Consider the following 13,098-nt stretch of genomic DNA (forward strand, 5'->3'; position numbering starts at 1 on the left):
CTCCCTCCCCCTCCCTTGCTTCTCATTTTCTTTCCTCCCTCCTTCCCTGCTTTTTTCTAGGCTTGCAGGGTGATGGTGTGGCTGCAAGGCTCTGCCTGGGGCTCCTTGCCCAGCTTATGCTGCCATTCTCTGGGCACGGTGCCCACAGAGGGTGGATAAGGCTGAAGGAGAGCTGGAGGGGTATATATGCGTGTGTGTGTTTCTCTATCCAGTGAACGGAGGTTAGAAGGCAAAGATAGAAGGAAGGGGAGAAATAAAATGAAAGGACGAGGGAGGTTGTTTAGAGAGAATAAGAGAGAGAAAAACAACGAAGAAGAGCAGGTTTTTGTTGAGTCACACTTTGCTGCTTAGCTTGTTACTGCAGCTACAGCTGCACTAGTGTGTGCGTAAAACTCTTATATAAAGGTCTTACATTTGTAGATATTATTTCTCTTGGCTATGATAACTGATTAATGTATCAGTTATTTCCTGCATTCATCAATTTACTTCTTTGCCTATCAATAACAATGCACATCACAAATCTCCAGATGTGGCTTCATAATGGCTATAAATCATTGTCAAGTTTTTGCAGAAGTAATTGCAGAGATCTGGCCCAGTAAATCCAATAAGGCAAAAAAAATATTATCTGAGATGATAAAATTTAGAGTTGAAATCAAAATGTCTGCACAAATTACACAAATTATTCTTAATTATTCTTTAAAATTCCTGATTTGTTATTTTTGGTATAGGCCCAAAAAACCAGAGCATGTTGGAGGTGGCTGACTGATGCTGATAGCTGGCCCACACACACACACACACACACACACACACACTCACACACACTCACACACACTCACACACACTCACACACACTCACACACACTCACACACACACACTCACACACACTCACACACACTCACACACACTCACACACACTCACACACACTCACACACACTCACACAAACAAAGACAGAGTGAGAGCTTCAGCACACCTGTAACCAGCTGCATGCAGAGAACAACAATTCCCCTGCTGGTCACTAATGGTAGAGCCCTGCTGGAGTGGAAGCAAATGGCCTGGACCCAACCATGCGTGATGAGAGCAAAGAGAGAGAGAGAGAGAGAGAGAGAGAGAAGGAAAGTCAGACAGGCAAGGGGTGGAAGAAAGATGGCTGTGCTTTCTAAAATTAATTTGATGAAAGTAGCCAAAACAACAAAAAGAGGGTGAGGGAGAACCAACGCTGGTGTTTAAAGTGCCGCCTTTGACTGCTGTCTCTTGATTTATACCCTCACTCTGATTACCAAACTTTCTCTGTGTTTCACTTTCCTTCTTTCTCTCTATTTTTCTGCTCCCTCCATCTCCGGGTGTAACCTCTCACCCCTGTCCTCCTCCCTCCACCTCTCTCATGTGCCCACTGTCAGCAGCGAGAGCCAGTGATGTAGCGCCATCTGTCTGTGTTCACTTTCACTGCAGCATCACATTTTAAAACTTTACCCCTTCTGAAGCAAAGACAGCTTCTGACTGCTAACATTTGACCTAGTCGGTTATATGGAGAAAAGCTGCAACATGAAGAAAAATGTAACTTAGCTTTTGCCATGCACAATTTATCTGAAGAGTTCTACTAAAATTATGATCTCAAGTTATGTTGATGTATAAACAATGTTATGGTTGATGGCAGCATTATTATGTGGAGAGGTGCAAAGGTTTGCCATGACATGGAAATGAAAAACTAATTTAAAAAGAGGCAAATGACAAGTAGGACTCTAATAAATACACACTGTTTAAAATTGCTTTCACTTCTGCATTTACATTCAAGAAAGAAATGATTTGTTAGTGTAATATGTCCTTGTACAGCATCAAAGTTTGTTCTTGATTTCAGAAATAGTAGTTTGACAAATAATCGTAATTCAAGGAATAATACTGGACTCTAAGACGTTGCAGGACTGGTAAGAGCTGCAGTGGTTGTCTAGAAAGCAGCCGCTTCAAACAAATGTGTATTTTTAGAGTCACAGTCTGATCCCCGTGAGGTTCGACCGTTGCTGTCACGTACGTTTATGTGTGGCCTGTATACAGAATATCCTTGCACCATCTGCAAAAAAGACAGATTCCTGTGCATTTACTGAATGTAATAAACACAATTCTGATCTTGATTCAGGCGGCGCGCACATCTGACAGACGACACAGCAGCATGGCAGCGGAAGATGCTGATGTGAAATATATTCTGCTGCATGTGTTAAAATATGCAAGATGAAATTCAGGAGCTCTGGCGCTACAGACGTACTTTTAACCCTTTTGTATCCAAACATTTAAAGAGTGCAAAAGCTTTTTTAGCAGCTGCCCGGTACAGCCACAGTCTAATAGTCTCAGAGCATTGTTGATTCACTGCTCACATTTTCAATCCTAGACTCAAGCAGATTTTGTTCCTTTACCACCATCCCTCATTGATCCAAGCACAGATTCAGTAGCTTTATGAAAAGGATGCTTGTTTGTGGCTCAGAGAGGTGCCAAGTGCTCCCTGTTGCTGAGACAAAAAAAATCTTTTACTTTTAAAGATGAGGATGGGAAGAGTACCAGAACATCCTCCTCAGGTACAAACACTGTACTGTGAGTGAGACTCTCCAAAGCAGTGACAGTATTTTTCTCTGTAACATAATGGAAAGGAAGTTAGTACAAACTCAAATCTTTCCCACAGCAGCATCCCACTGTCCAGAAGAAACCCTAAATATTAAACCATTCTGCAACCTCAGGATTTAGTCCAATGCCAACTTTTTCTAATCAGCACTACACGTTTGTGGCAGTGTTGGCACACAGAGGGGTTTCTACACTTGTAATAAAATCTGAACATTCTGGGATTAAAGTCAATTACTTCAGCGTCTGAAACCTCAGTATAGTGAAGTATTTAGGGACACTGGTGAGCCAAATAATATTTATAACCCCAACTTTACATGAATTTTTCAGCTTACACCAAAAGAGCAAAGCAACACAATGGAATGAAGCCAGCCCTGTGACAGTGTAAGTGGAGAGTACATGATCATTTCTAGAGGTAAATATTTCACCTAAACCATCGCAATTAAAGCAGAATTACTGATATTAGAATATGAAGAAAAACATTAAAATCGTACACTGGCTGCACATTTGAATCAATTCATTGCAGTTTGAAACTGGACAAACTGGTCAGCCAGGGGTGAAACTGCAACAGTCTCCTCATTATGCAAAAAGCTCATTTGGCAAAGAGTCAGGGTCCTCCGTTAGCGCAATGCAGTGCTCTGCTCCTGTCAGTCCAGGCTACATGCAACCTCAGCTACAGTCATTACACTTCCTAATAAATCGTTTTAGCCAACCACTGATGGATGGCTTTTGAAGAACAAAAAGAAAATGCATGTCTCTCTGTGCTTGAGTGTAAATCAATGTTGTCTGCTACCTGTGTGATTTTATCCCAGACGACTGACTAATGTTTTGTCGATGCTTCTCGTGCACAGGAGCTGCAGGCAAAGATGTGGGATGGATGGAGGAGAGGATGGTGAGAGGGCAGAAAATGGAACAAGAAAATGGAAAGAAAGGGGAGATTAGAGAAACACAAGGTGAGAAAGGGGAATACAAGTGGACAAGTGTTGGGGAGGCAAACAGACAAATACAGGACTGACAGCACAATGACTCAAAAAAGAAAAAAATCCAAGAACAAGAGCCAGCAAGGATAGAAGAGTGACTAGCTTGCAATCAGAAACAAGATAGTGGGAATAAATCTAATTTGATCCTCTCTCCCTCCCTCTCCCCCTCAGCGTGCCTGTGTGCGCTGACAGATTTGGTATTGCCTCAGCTCGGAGATTGGCTACAGAAAAACACACCCAGTAATTATCTAGAAAGAGCACCTGGGCACTGGGAATCTCATTATATTATAACCCCTCCAACACACACACACACACACACACACACACAGAAGAGGAGAAAACAGAAAGACCAGGGAGAACTTTGACGAGAAAAGACGATGGTTGAGGGAGGAAGAAAACAAAAGATGAGAAGGAAAAAGAAAAAAAAAATCACAAGAATCCATAAACACCTAAACCTCTGAGACACTGGGAACGGGGAGCCTTTTTAGTTGTGATGTGCTTGCTCTAAACTCAGCGTTGTAAGGCTTTCATGATCACAAGGAGACAATATACTGTATGTGGTTCAACTCACGAACAACTCAAACGCATGCAAGGACTGGAAAAGAATTATTTAAATTTCTCACTTGCCAGCTCTCTTTATGTTCTACTTTGTTTATTTCAAAGGATTTTATTTACTGTAATGTTGCAATGTAAAAAAAAACCCATAGGGCTACCTATATGAAGTGATATAAGATAAGATAAGATAAACTTTATTTATCCCCAAAGGAAAATTCAGGATATCATATGATATGTCAACTGATCTGTCTCCTTCTCCATCTATTGGCTTTGATCTGTTGTAGTAGCGGAATATGACCAGTAAGAGGCACTGTTTCCTCTCATCTGTTACTCTTTAACCTTCATTCTTTTCTCTCTGCATCTGGACTTCTATCTTTCTTTGAGCCCAGGTCACTTTAAATACTGAACACACACTTATACACACACACACACACACACACTGTGCACTGTCACCTGTTTCTGTGTTTCCTTTCCAGTAAACATGGTCATCCTGGATTAATGTGTGAGTCAAAGGGTATAAAGCTGTGTGTGTGTATGTGTGCGTGTGTGTGTTTACAGAGGACCACCCTGCTGATTTGAACAGCTTCATTCATTGCTGTGTTTTGACTGGCCAACAGTGACAGGGTGAAATGATTTACAGTGGGTCAACACAGCAGGAGGGCGCAGGACACACAACCTACGCCCAAACCATGTTGGGCCATCTAAGGTCATGTGGCAGGAAGTAGTTTACAGAAAACATGTCATACTAAGACCTTGATGATACATTAGAAGTTTGAAGTTCAAACTAAACCACAGTTACCACTACACAAAACATGGGCTTTCAAAGTACTGATACATATGAGGTCAGTTATCTGATCCCTCAGGCCAGTGGCACTGAGCCCAGGAATACCATTGCTAGACTACTGTCAAGCTTTGCATACCTAGCCTGGCTAGCTCAGTCAGTAGAGCATGAGACTCTTAAGCTCAGGGTTGTGGGTTTGAGAAACCACGTTGGGCGCAGAAGCTTTTGAGGATGTGTCTTAGTTGTGCAGGAATCCTGCAATGACCTTACACCTGACCGTGACGGCTTTCCCACAGCCGACACTTAAACGTCGTCAGGATGGCCGAGCGGTCTAAGGCGCCAGACTCAAGGATCAGCTCCTTTCTGTGAACGGGGAATTCTGGTCTCCCGATGGAGGCGTGGGTTCAAATCCCACTCCTGACAGATGACTTTAGCTTCTGATTTGTCCCCTGCAATTTAATGATATTTAGCTTCTCTGTAAAATAATTTTCTACTTTAATATGTACGTGTACCAAACAAACTGAAAGGAAATGAGTGAAAACACATAAGACCGCCAAGGTGTCAAACTGTAACACTGAATCAGCTGCACAGATACACATACACCCCAGCTACCATTATACCACCTGACCACGCAGCCCGGCTAGCTCAGTCGGTAGAGCATGAGACTCTTAATCTCAGGGTCGTGGGTTCGAGCCCCACGTTGGGCGCAGAAGCTTTTGAGGATGTGTCTTAGTTGTGCAGGAATCCTGCAACGACCTTACACCTGACCGTGACATCATAAGTAGTCATGCAATATCTTGTCTCATTATGTGTTGTGCTTATAACCCTAATTTAACTGATCGGCTGTTTTCTCACACACCCGCTCTTCTCTCTATGTCCTGTTACATATCTAAAGACACACTATACAGAAGTGGGACGATGGAGACGGCGGCAACCGGCTTTCCCACAGCCGACACTTAAATGTCGTCAGGATGGCCGAGCGGTCTAAGGCGCCAGACTCAAGGATCAGCTCCTTTCTGTGAACGGGGAATTCTGGTCTCCCGATGGAGGCGTGGGTTCAAATCCCACTCCTGACAGATGACTTTAGCTTCTGATTTGTCCCCTGCAATTTAATGATATTTAGCTTCTCTGTGAAATAATTTTCTACTTTAATATGTACGTGTACCAAACAAACTGAAAGGAAATGAGTGAAAACACATAAGACCGCCAAGGTGTCAAACTGTAACACTGAATCAGCTGCACAGATACACATACACCCCAGCTACCATTATACCACCTGACCACGCAGCCCGGCTAGCTCAGTCGGCAGAGCATGAGACTCTTAATCTCAGGGTCGTGGGTTCGAGCCCCACGTTGGGCGCAGAAGCTTTTGAGGATGTGTCTTAGTTGTGCAGGAATCCTGCAACGACCTTACACCTGACCGTGACATCATAAGTAGTCATGCAATATCTTGTCTCATTATGTGTTGTGCTTATAACCCTAATTTAACTGATCGGCTGTTTTCTCACACACCCGCTCTTCTCTCTATGTCCTGTTACATATCTAAAGACACACTATACAGAAGTGGGACGATGGAGACGGCGGCAACCGGCTTTCCCACAGCCGACACTTAAACGTCGTCAGGATGGCCGAGCGGTCTAAGGCGCCAGACTCAAGGATCAGCTCCTTTCTGTGAACGGGGAATTCTGGTCTCCCGATGGAGGCGTGGGTTCAAATCCCACTCCTGACAGATGACTTTAGCTTCTGATTTGTCCCCTGCAATTTAATGATATTTAGCTTCTCTGTGAAATAATTTTCTACTTTAATATGTACGTGTACCAAACAAACTGAAAGGAAATGAGTGAAAACACATAAGACCGCCAAGGTGTCAAACTGTAACACTGAATCAGCTGCACAGATACACATACACCCCAGCTACCATTATACCACCTGACCACGCAGCCCGGCTAGCTCAGTCGGTAGAGCATGAGACTCTTAATCTCAGGGTCGTGGGTTCGAGCCCCACGTTGGGCGCAGAAGCTTTTGAGGATGTGTCTTAGTTGTGCAGGAATCCTGCAACGACCTTACACCTGACCGTGACATCATAAGTAGTCATGCAATATCTTGTCTCATTATGTGTTGTGCTTATAACCCTAATTTAACTGATCGGCTGTTTTCTCACACACCCGCTCTTCTCTCTATGTCCTGTTACATATCTAAAGACACACTATACAGAAGTGGGACGATGGAGACGGCGGCAACCGGCTTTCCCACAGCCGACACTTAAACGTCGTCAGGATGGCCGAGCGGTCTAAGGCGCCAGACTCAAGGATCAGCTCCTTTCTGTGAACGGGGAATTCTGGTCTCCCGATGGAGGCGTGGGTTCAAATCCCACTCCTGACAGATGACTTTAGCTTCTGATTTGTCCCCTGCAATTTAATGATATTTAGCTTCTCTGTAAAATAATTTTCTACTGTAATATGTACGTGTACCAAACAAACTGAAAGGAAATGAGTGAAAACACATAAGACCGCCAAGGTGTCAAACTGTAACACTGAATCAGCTGCACAGATACACATACACCCCAGCTACCATTATACCACCTGACCACGCAGCCCGGCTAGCTCAGTCGGTAGAGCATGAGACTCTTAATCTCAGGGTCGTGGGTTCGAGCCCCACGTTGGGCGCAGAAGCTTTTGAGGATGTGTCTTAGTTGTGCAGGAATCCTGCAACGACCTTACACCTGACCGTGACATCATAAGTAGTCATGCAATATCTTGTCTCATTATGTGTTGTGCTTATAACCCTAATTTAACTGATCGGCTGTTTTCTCACACACCCGCTCTTCTCTCTATGTCCTGTTACATATCTAAAGACACACTATACAGAAGTGGGACGATGGAGACGGCGGCAACCGGCTTTCCCACAGCCGACACTTAAACGTCGTCAGGATGGCCGAGCGGTCTAAGGCGCCAGACTCAAGGATCAGCTCCTTTCTGTGAACGGGGAATTCTGGTCTCCCGATGGAGGCGTGGGTTCAAATCCCACTCCTGACAGATGACTTTAGCTTCTGATTTGTCCCCTGCAATTTAATGATATTTAGCTTCTCTGTGAAATAATTTTCTACTTTAATATGTACGTGTACCAAACAAACTGAAAGGAAATGAGTGAAAACACATAAGACCGCCAAGGTGTCAAACTGTAACACTGAATCAGCTGCACAGATACACATACACCCCAGCTACCATTATACCACCTGACCACGCAGCCCGGCTAGCTCAGTCGGCAGAGCATGAGACTCTTAATCTCAGGGTCGTGGGTTCGAGCCCCACGTTGGGCGCAGAAGCTTTTGAGGATGTGTCTTAGTTGTGCAGGAATCCTGCAACGACCTTACACCTGACCGTGACATCATAAGTAGTCATGCAATATCTTGTCTCATTATGTGTTGTGCTTATAACCCTAATTTAACTGATCGGCTGTTTTCTCACACACCCGCTCTTCTCTCTATGTCCTGTTACATATCTAAAGACACACTATACAGAAGTGGGACGATGGAGACGGCGGCAACCGGCTTTCCCACAGCCGACACTTAAACGTCGTCAGGATGGCCGAGCGGTCTAAGGCGCCAGACTCAAGGATCAGCTCCTTTCTGTGAACGGGGAATTCTGGTCTCCCGATGGAGGCGTGGGTTCAAATCCCACTCCTGACAGATGACTTTAGCTTCTGATTTGTCCCCTGCAATTTAATGATATTTAGCTTCTCTGTGAAATAATTTTCTACTTTAATATGTACGTGTACCAAACAAACTGAAAGGAAATGAGTGAAAACACATAAGACCGCCAAGGTGTCAAACTGTAACACTGAATCAGCTGCACAGATACACATACACCCCAGCTACCATTATACCACCTGACCACGCAGCCCGGCTAGCTCAGTCGGCAGAGCATGAGACTCTTAATCTCAGGGTCGTGGGTTCGAGCCCCACGTTGGGCGCAGAAGCTTTTGAGGATGTGTCTTAGTTGTGCAGGAATCCTGCAACGACCTTACACCTGACCGTGACATCATAAGTAGTCATGCAATATCTTGTCTCATTATGTGTTGTGCTTATAACCCTAATTTAACTGATCGGCTGTTTTCTCACACACCCGCTCTTCTCTCTATGTCCTGTTACATATCTAAAGACACACTATACAGAAGTGGGACGATGGAGACGGCGGCAACCGGCTTTCCCACAGCCGACACTTAAACGTCGTCAGATGGCCGAGCGGTCTAAGGCGCCAGACTCAAGGATCAGCTCCTTTCTGTGAACGGGGAATTCTGGTCTCCCGATGGAGGCGTGGGTTCAAATCCCACTCCTGACAGATGACTTTAGCTTCTGATTTGTCCCCTGCAATTTAATGATATTTAGCTTCTCTGTAAAATAATTTTCTACTTTAATATGTACGTGTACCAAACAAACTGAAAGGAAATGAGTGAAAACACATAAGACCGCCAAGGTGTCAAACTGTAACACTGAATCAGCTGCACAGATACACATACACCCCAGCTACCATTATACCACCTGACCACGCAGCCCGGCTAGCTCAGTCGGTAGAGCATGAGACTCTTAATCTCAGGGTCGTGGGTTCGAGCCCCACGTTGGGCGCAGAAGCTTTTGAGGATGTGTCTTAGTTGTGCAGGAATCCTGCAACGACCTTACACCTGACCGTGACATCATAAGTAGTCATGCAATATCTTGTCTCATTATGTGTTGTGCTTATAACCCTAATTTAACTGATCGGCTGTTTTCTCACACACCCGCTCTTCTCTCTATGTCCTGTTACATATCTAAAGACACACTATACAGAAGTGGGACGATGGAGACGGCGGCAACCGGCTTTCCCACAGCCGACACTTAAACGTCGTCAGATGGCCGAGCGGTCTAAGGCGCCAGACTCAAGGATCAGCTCCTTTCTGTGAACGGGGAATTCTGGTCTCCCGATGGAGGCGTGGGTTCAAATCCCACTCCTGACAGATGACTTTAGCTTCTGATTTGTCCCCTGCAATTTAATGATATTTAGCTTCTCTGTAAAATAATTTTCTACTTTAATATGTACGTGTACCAAACAAACTGAAAGGAAATGAGTGAAAACACATAAGACCGCCAAGGTGTCAAACTGTAACACTGAATCAGCTGCACAGATACACATACACCCCAGCTACCATTATACCACCTGACCACGCAGCCCGGCTAGCTCAGTCGGCAGAGCATGAGACTCTTAATCTCAGGGTCGTGGGTTCGAGCCCCACGTTGGGCGCAGAAGCTTTTGAGGATGTGTCTTAGTTGTGCAGGAATCCTGCAACGACCTTACACCTGACCGTGACATCATAAGTAGTCATGCAATATCTTGTCTCATTATGTGTTGTGCTTATAACCCTAATTTAACTGATCGGCTGTTTTCTCACACACCCGCTCTTCTCTCTATGTCCTGTTACATATCTAAAGACACACTATACAGAAGTGGGACGATGGAGACGGCGGCAACCGGCTTTCCCACAGCCGACACTTAAACATCGTCAGGATGGCCGAGCGGTCTAAGGCGCCAGACTCAAGGATCAGCTCCTTTCTGTGAACGGGGAATTCTGGTCTCCCGATGGAGGCGTGGGTTCAAATCCCACTCCTGACAGATGACTTTAGCTTCTGATTTGTCCCCTGCAATTTAATGATATTTAGCTTCTCTGTAAAATAATTTTCTACTTTAATATGTACGTGTACCAAACAAACTGAAAGGAAATGAGTGAAAACACATAAGACCGCCAAGGTGTCAAACTGTAACACTGAATCAGCTGCACAGATACACATACACCCCAGCTACCATTATACCACCTGACCACGCAGCCCGGCTAGCTCAGTCGGCAGAGCATGAGACTCTTAATCTCAGGGTCGTGGGTTCGAGCCCCACGTTGGGCGCAGAAGCTTTTGAGGATGTGTCTTAGTTGTGCAGGAATCCTGCAACGACCTTACACCTGACCGTGACATCATAAGTAGTCATGCAATATCTTGTCTCATTATGTGTTGTGCTTATAACCCTAATTTAACTGATCGGCTGTTTTCTCACACACCCGCTCTTCTCTCTATGTCCTGTTACATATCTAAAGACACACTATACAGAAGTGGGACGATGGAGACGGCGGCAACCGGCTTTCCCACAGCCGACACTTAAACGTCGTCAGGATGGCCGAGCGGTCTAAGGCGCCAGACTCAAGGATCAGCTCCTTTCTGTGAACGGGGAATTCTGGTCTCCCGATGGAGGCGTGGGTTCAAATCCCACTCCTGACAGATGACTTTAGCTTCTGATTTGTCCCCTGCAATTTAATGATATTTAGCTTCTCTGTGAAATAATTTTCTACTTTAATATGTACGTGTACCAAACAAACTGAAAGGAAATGAGTGAAAACACATAAGACCGCCAAGGTGTCAAACTGTAACACTGAATCAGCTGCACAGATACACATACACCCCAGCTACCATTATACCACCTGACCACGCAGCCCGGCTAGCTCAGTCGGCAGAGCATGAGACTCTTAATCTCAGGGTCGTGGGTTCGAGCCCCACGTTGGGCGCAGAAGCTTTTGAGGATGTGTCTTAGTTGTGCAGGAATCCTGCAACGACCTTACACCTGACCGTGACATCATAAGTAGTCATGCAATATCTTGTCTCATTATGTGTTGTGCTTATAACCCTAATTTAACTGATCGGCTGTTTTCTCACACACCCGCTCTTCTCTCTATGTCCTGTTACATATCTAAAGACACACTATACAGAAGTGGGACGATGGAGACGGCGGCAACCGGCTTTCCCACAGCCGACACTTAAACATCGTCAGGATGGCCGAGCGGTCTAAGGCGCCAGACTCAAGGATCAGCTCCTTTCTGTGAACGGGGAATTCTGGTCTCCCGATGGAGGCGTGGGTTCAAATCCCACTCCTGACAGATGACTTTAGCTTCTGATTTGTCCCCTGCAATTTAATGATATTTAGCTTCTCTGTAAAATAATTTTCTACTTTAATATGTACGTGTACCAAACAAACTGAAAGGAAATGAGTGAAAACACATAAGACCGCCAAGGTGTCAAACTGTAACACTGAATCAGCTGCACAGATACACATACACCCCAGCTACCATTATACCACCTGACCACGCAGCCCGGCTAGCTCAGTCGGCAGAGCATGAGACTCTTAATCTCAGGGTCGTGGGTTCGAGCCCCACGTTGGGCGCAGAAGCTTTTGAGGATGTGTCTTAGTTGTACAGGAATCCTGCAACGACCTTACACCTGACCGTGACATCATAAGTAGTCATGCAATATCTTGTCTCATTATGTGTTGTGCTTATAACCCTAATTTAACTGATCGGCTGTTTTCTCACACACCCGCTCTTCTCTCTATGTCCTGTTACATATCTAAAGACACACTATACAGAAGTGGGACGATGGAGACGGCGGCAACCGGCTTTCCCACAGCCGACACTTAAACGTCGTCAGGATGGCCGAGCGGTCTAAGGCGCCAGACTCAAGGATCAGCTCCTTTCTGTGAACGGGGAATTCTGGTCTCCCGATGGAGGCGTGGGTTCAAATCCCACTCCTGACAGATGACTTTAGCTTCTGATTTGTCCCCTGCAATTTAATGATATTTAGCTTCTCTGTGAAATAATTTTCTACTTTAATATGTACGTGTACCAAACAAACTGAAAGGAAATGAGTGAAAACACATAAGACCGCCAAGGTGTCAAACTGTAACACTGAATCAGCTGCACAGATACACATACACCCCAGCTACCATTATACCACCTGACCACGCAGCCCGGCTAGCTCAGTCGGCAGAGCATGAGACTCTTAATCTCAGGGTCGTGGGTTCGAGCCCCACGTTGGGCGCAGAAGCTTTTGAGGATGTGTCTTAGTTGTGCAGGAATCCTGCAACGACCTTACACCTGACCGTGACATCATAAGTAGTCATGCAATATCTTGTCTCATTATGTGTTGTGCTTATAACCCTAATTTAACTGATCGGCTGTTTTCTCACACACCCGCTCTTCTCTCTATGTCCTGTTACATATCTAAAGACACACTATACAGAAGTGGGACGATGGAGACGGCGGCAACCGGCTTTCCCACAGCCGACACTTAAACGTCGTCAGGATGGCCGAGCGGTCTAAGGCGCC

General features: G+C 45.2%; 1 protein-coding gene and 22 non-coding genes across 24 annotated transcripts in view; 22 read left to right on the forward strand and 1 right to left on the reverse strand.

The window, feature by feature from the left end:
- wnt5b (wingless-type MMTV integration site family, member 5b) overlaps positions 1–13,098 on the reverse strand; it is a 76,087-nt gene that overhangs the window by 56,479 nt on the left and 6,510 nt on the right. The window lies entirely within an intron of this gene.
- trnal-caa (transfer RNA leucine (anticodon CAA)) lies at positions 5,236–5,346 on the forward strand. Its single transcript has 2 exons — positions 5,236–5,273; positions 5,301–5,346. It is a non-coding gene; the product is annotated as a tRNA-Leu (tRNA).
- trnak-cuu (transfer RNA lysine (anticodon CUU)) lies at positions 5,558–5,630 on the forward strand. Its single transcript has one exon. It is a non-coding gene; the product is annotated as a tRNA-Lys (tRNA).
- Positions 5,889–5,999, forward strand: trnal-caa (transfer RNA leucine (anticodon CAA)). The gene is made up of 2 exons: positions 5,889–5,926; positions 5,954–5,999. It is a non-coding gene; the product is annotated as a tRNA-Leu (tRNA).
- Positions 6,211–6,283, forward strand: trnak-cuu (transfer RNA lysine (anticodon CUU)). Its single transcript has one exon. It is a non-coding gene; the product is annotated as a tRNA-Lys (tRNA).
- trnal-caa (transfer RNA leucine (anticodon CAA)) lies at positions 6,542–6,652 on the forward strand. The gene is made up of 2 exons: positions 6,542–6,579; positions 6,607–6,652. It is a non-coding gene; the product is annotated as a tRNA-Leu (tRNA).
- On the forward strand, positions 6,864–6,936 carry trnak-cuu (transfer RNA lysine (anticodon CUU)). The gene has a single exon. It is a non-coding gene; the product is annotated as a tRNA-Lys (tRNA).
- trnal-caa (transfer RNA leucine (anticodon CAA)) lies at positions 7,195–7,305 on the forward strand. Its single transcript has 2 exons — positions 7,195–7,232; positions 7,260–7,305. It is a non-coding gene; the product is annotated as a tRNA-Leu (tRNA).
- trnak-cuu (transfer RNA lysine (anticodon CUU)) lies at positions 7,517–7,589 on the forward strand. The gene has a single exon. It is a non-coding gene; the product is annotated as a tRNA-Lys (tRNA).
- Positions 7,848–7,958, forward strand: trnal-caa (transfer RNA leucine (anticodon CAA)). The gene is made up of 2 exons: positions 7,848–7,885; positions 7,913–7,958. It is a non-coding gene; the product is annotated as a tRNA-Leu (tRNA).
- trnak-cuu (transfer RNA lysine (anticodon CUU)) lies at positions 8,170–8,242 on the forward strand. Its single transcript has one exon. It is a non-coding gene; the product is annotated as a tRNA-Lys (tRNA).
- Positions 8,501–8,611, forward strand: trnal-caa (transfer RNA leucine (anticodon CAA)). The gene is made up of 2 exons: positions 8,501–8,538; positions 8,566–8,611. It is a non-coding gene; the product is annotated as a tRNA-Leu (tRNA).
- trnak-cuu (transfer RNA lysine (anticodon CUU)) lies at positions 8,823–8,895 on the forward strand. Its single transcript has one exon. It is a non-coding gene; the product is annotated as a tRNA-Lys (tRNA).
- Positions 9,475–9,547, forward strand: trnak-cuu (transfer RNA lysine (anticodon CUU)). Its single transcript has one exon. It is a non-coding gene; the product is annotated as a tRNA-Lys (tRNA).
- Positions 10,127–10,199, forward strand: trnak-cuu (transfer RNA lysine (anticodon CUU)). The gene has a single exon. It is a non-coding gene; the product is annotated as a tRNA-Lys (tRNA).
- Positions 10,458–10,568, forward strand: trnal-caa (transfer RNA leucine (anticodon CAA)). Its single transcript has 2 exons — positions 10,458–10,495; positions 10,523–10,568. It is a non-coding gene; the product is annotated as a tRNA-Leu (tRNA).
- Positions 10,780–10,852, forward strand: trnak-cuu (transfer RNA lysine (anticodon CUU)). The gene has a single exon. It is a non-coding gene; the product is annotated as a tRNA-Lys (tRNA).
- On the forward strand, positions 11,111–11,221 carry trnal-caa (transfer RNA leucine (anticodon CAA)). Its single transcript has 2 exons — positions 11,111–11,148; positions 11,176–11,221. It is a non-coding gene; the product is annotated as a tRNA-Leu (tRNA).
- On the forward strand, positions 11,433–11,505 carry trnak-cuu (transfer RNA lysine (anticodon CUU)). The gene has a single exon. It is a non-coding gene; the product is annotated as a tRNA-Lys (tRNA).
- Positions 11,764–11,874, forward strand: trnal-caa (transfer RNA leucine (anticodon CAA)). Its single transcript has 2 exons — positions 11,764–11,801; positions 11,829–11,874. It is a non-coding gene; the product is annotated as a tRNA-Leu (tRNA).
- trnak-cuu (transfer RNA lysine (anticodon CUU)) lies at positions 12,086–12,158 on the forward strand. Its single transcript has one exon. It is a non-coding gene; the product is annotated as a tRNA-Lys (tRNA).
- Positions 12,417–12,527, forward strand: trnal-caa (transfer RNA leucine (anticodon CAA)). The gene is made up of 2 exons: positions 12,417–12,454; positions 12,482–12,527. It is a non-coding gene; the product is annotated as a tRNA-Leu (tRNA).
- On the forward strand, positions 12,739–12,811 carry trnak-cuu (transfer RNA lysine (anticodon CUU)). The gene has a single exon. It is a non-coding gene; the product is annotated as a tRNA-Lys (tRNA).

This window comes from Mastacembelus armatus, chromosome 23, assembly GCF_900324485.2.
Source record: "Mastacembelus armatus chromosome 23, fMasArm1.2, whole genome shotgun sequence".
In the NCBI taxonomy this organism is placed as follows: domain Eukaryota; kingdom Metazoa; phylum Chordata; class Actinopteri; order Synbranchiformes; family Mastacembelidae; genus Mastacembelus; species Mastacembelus armatus.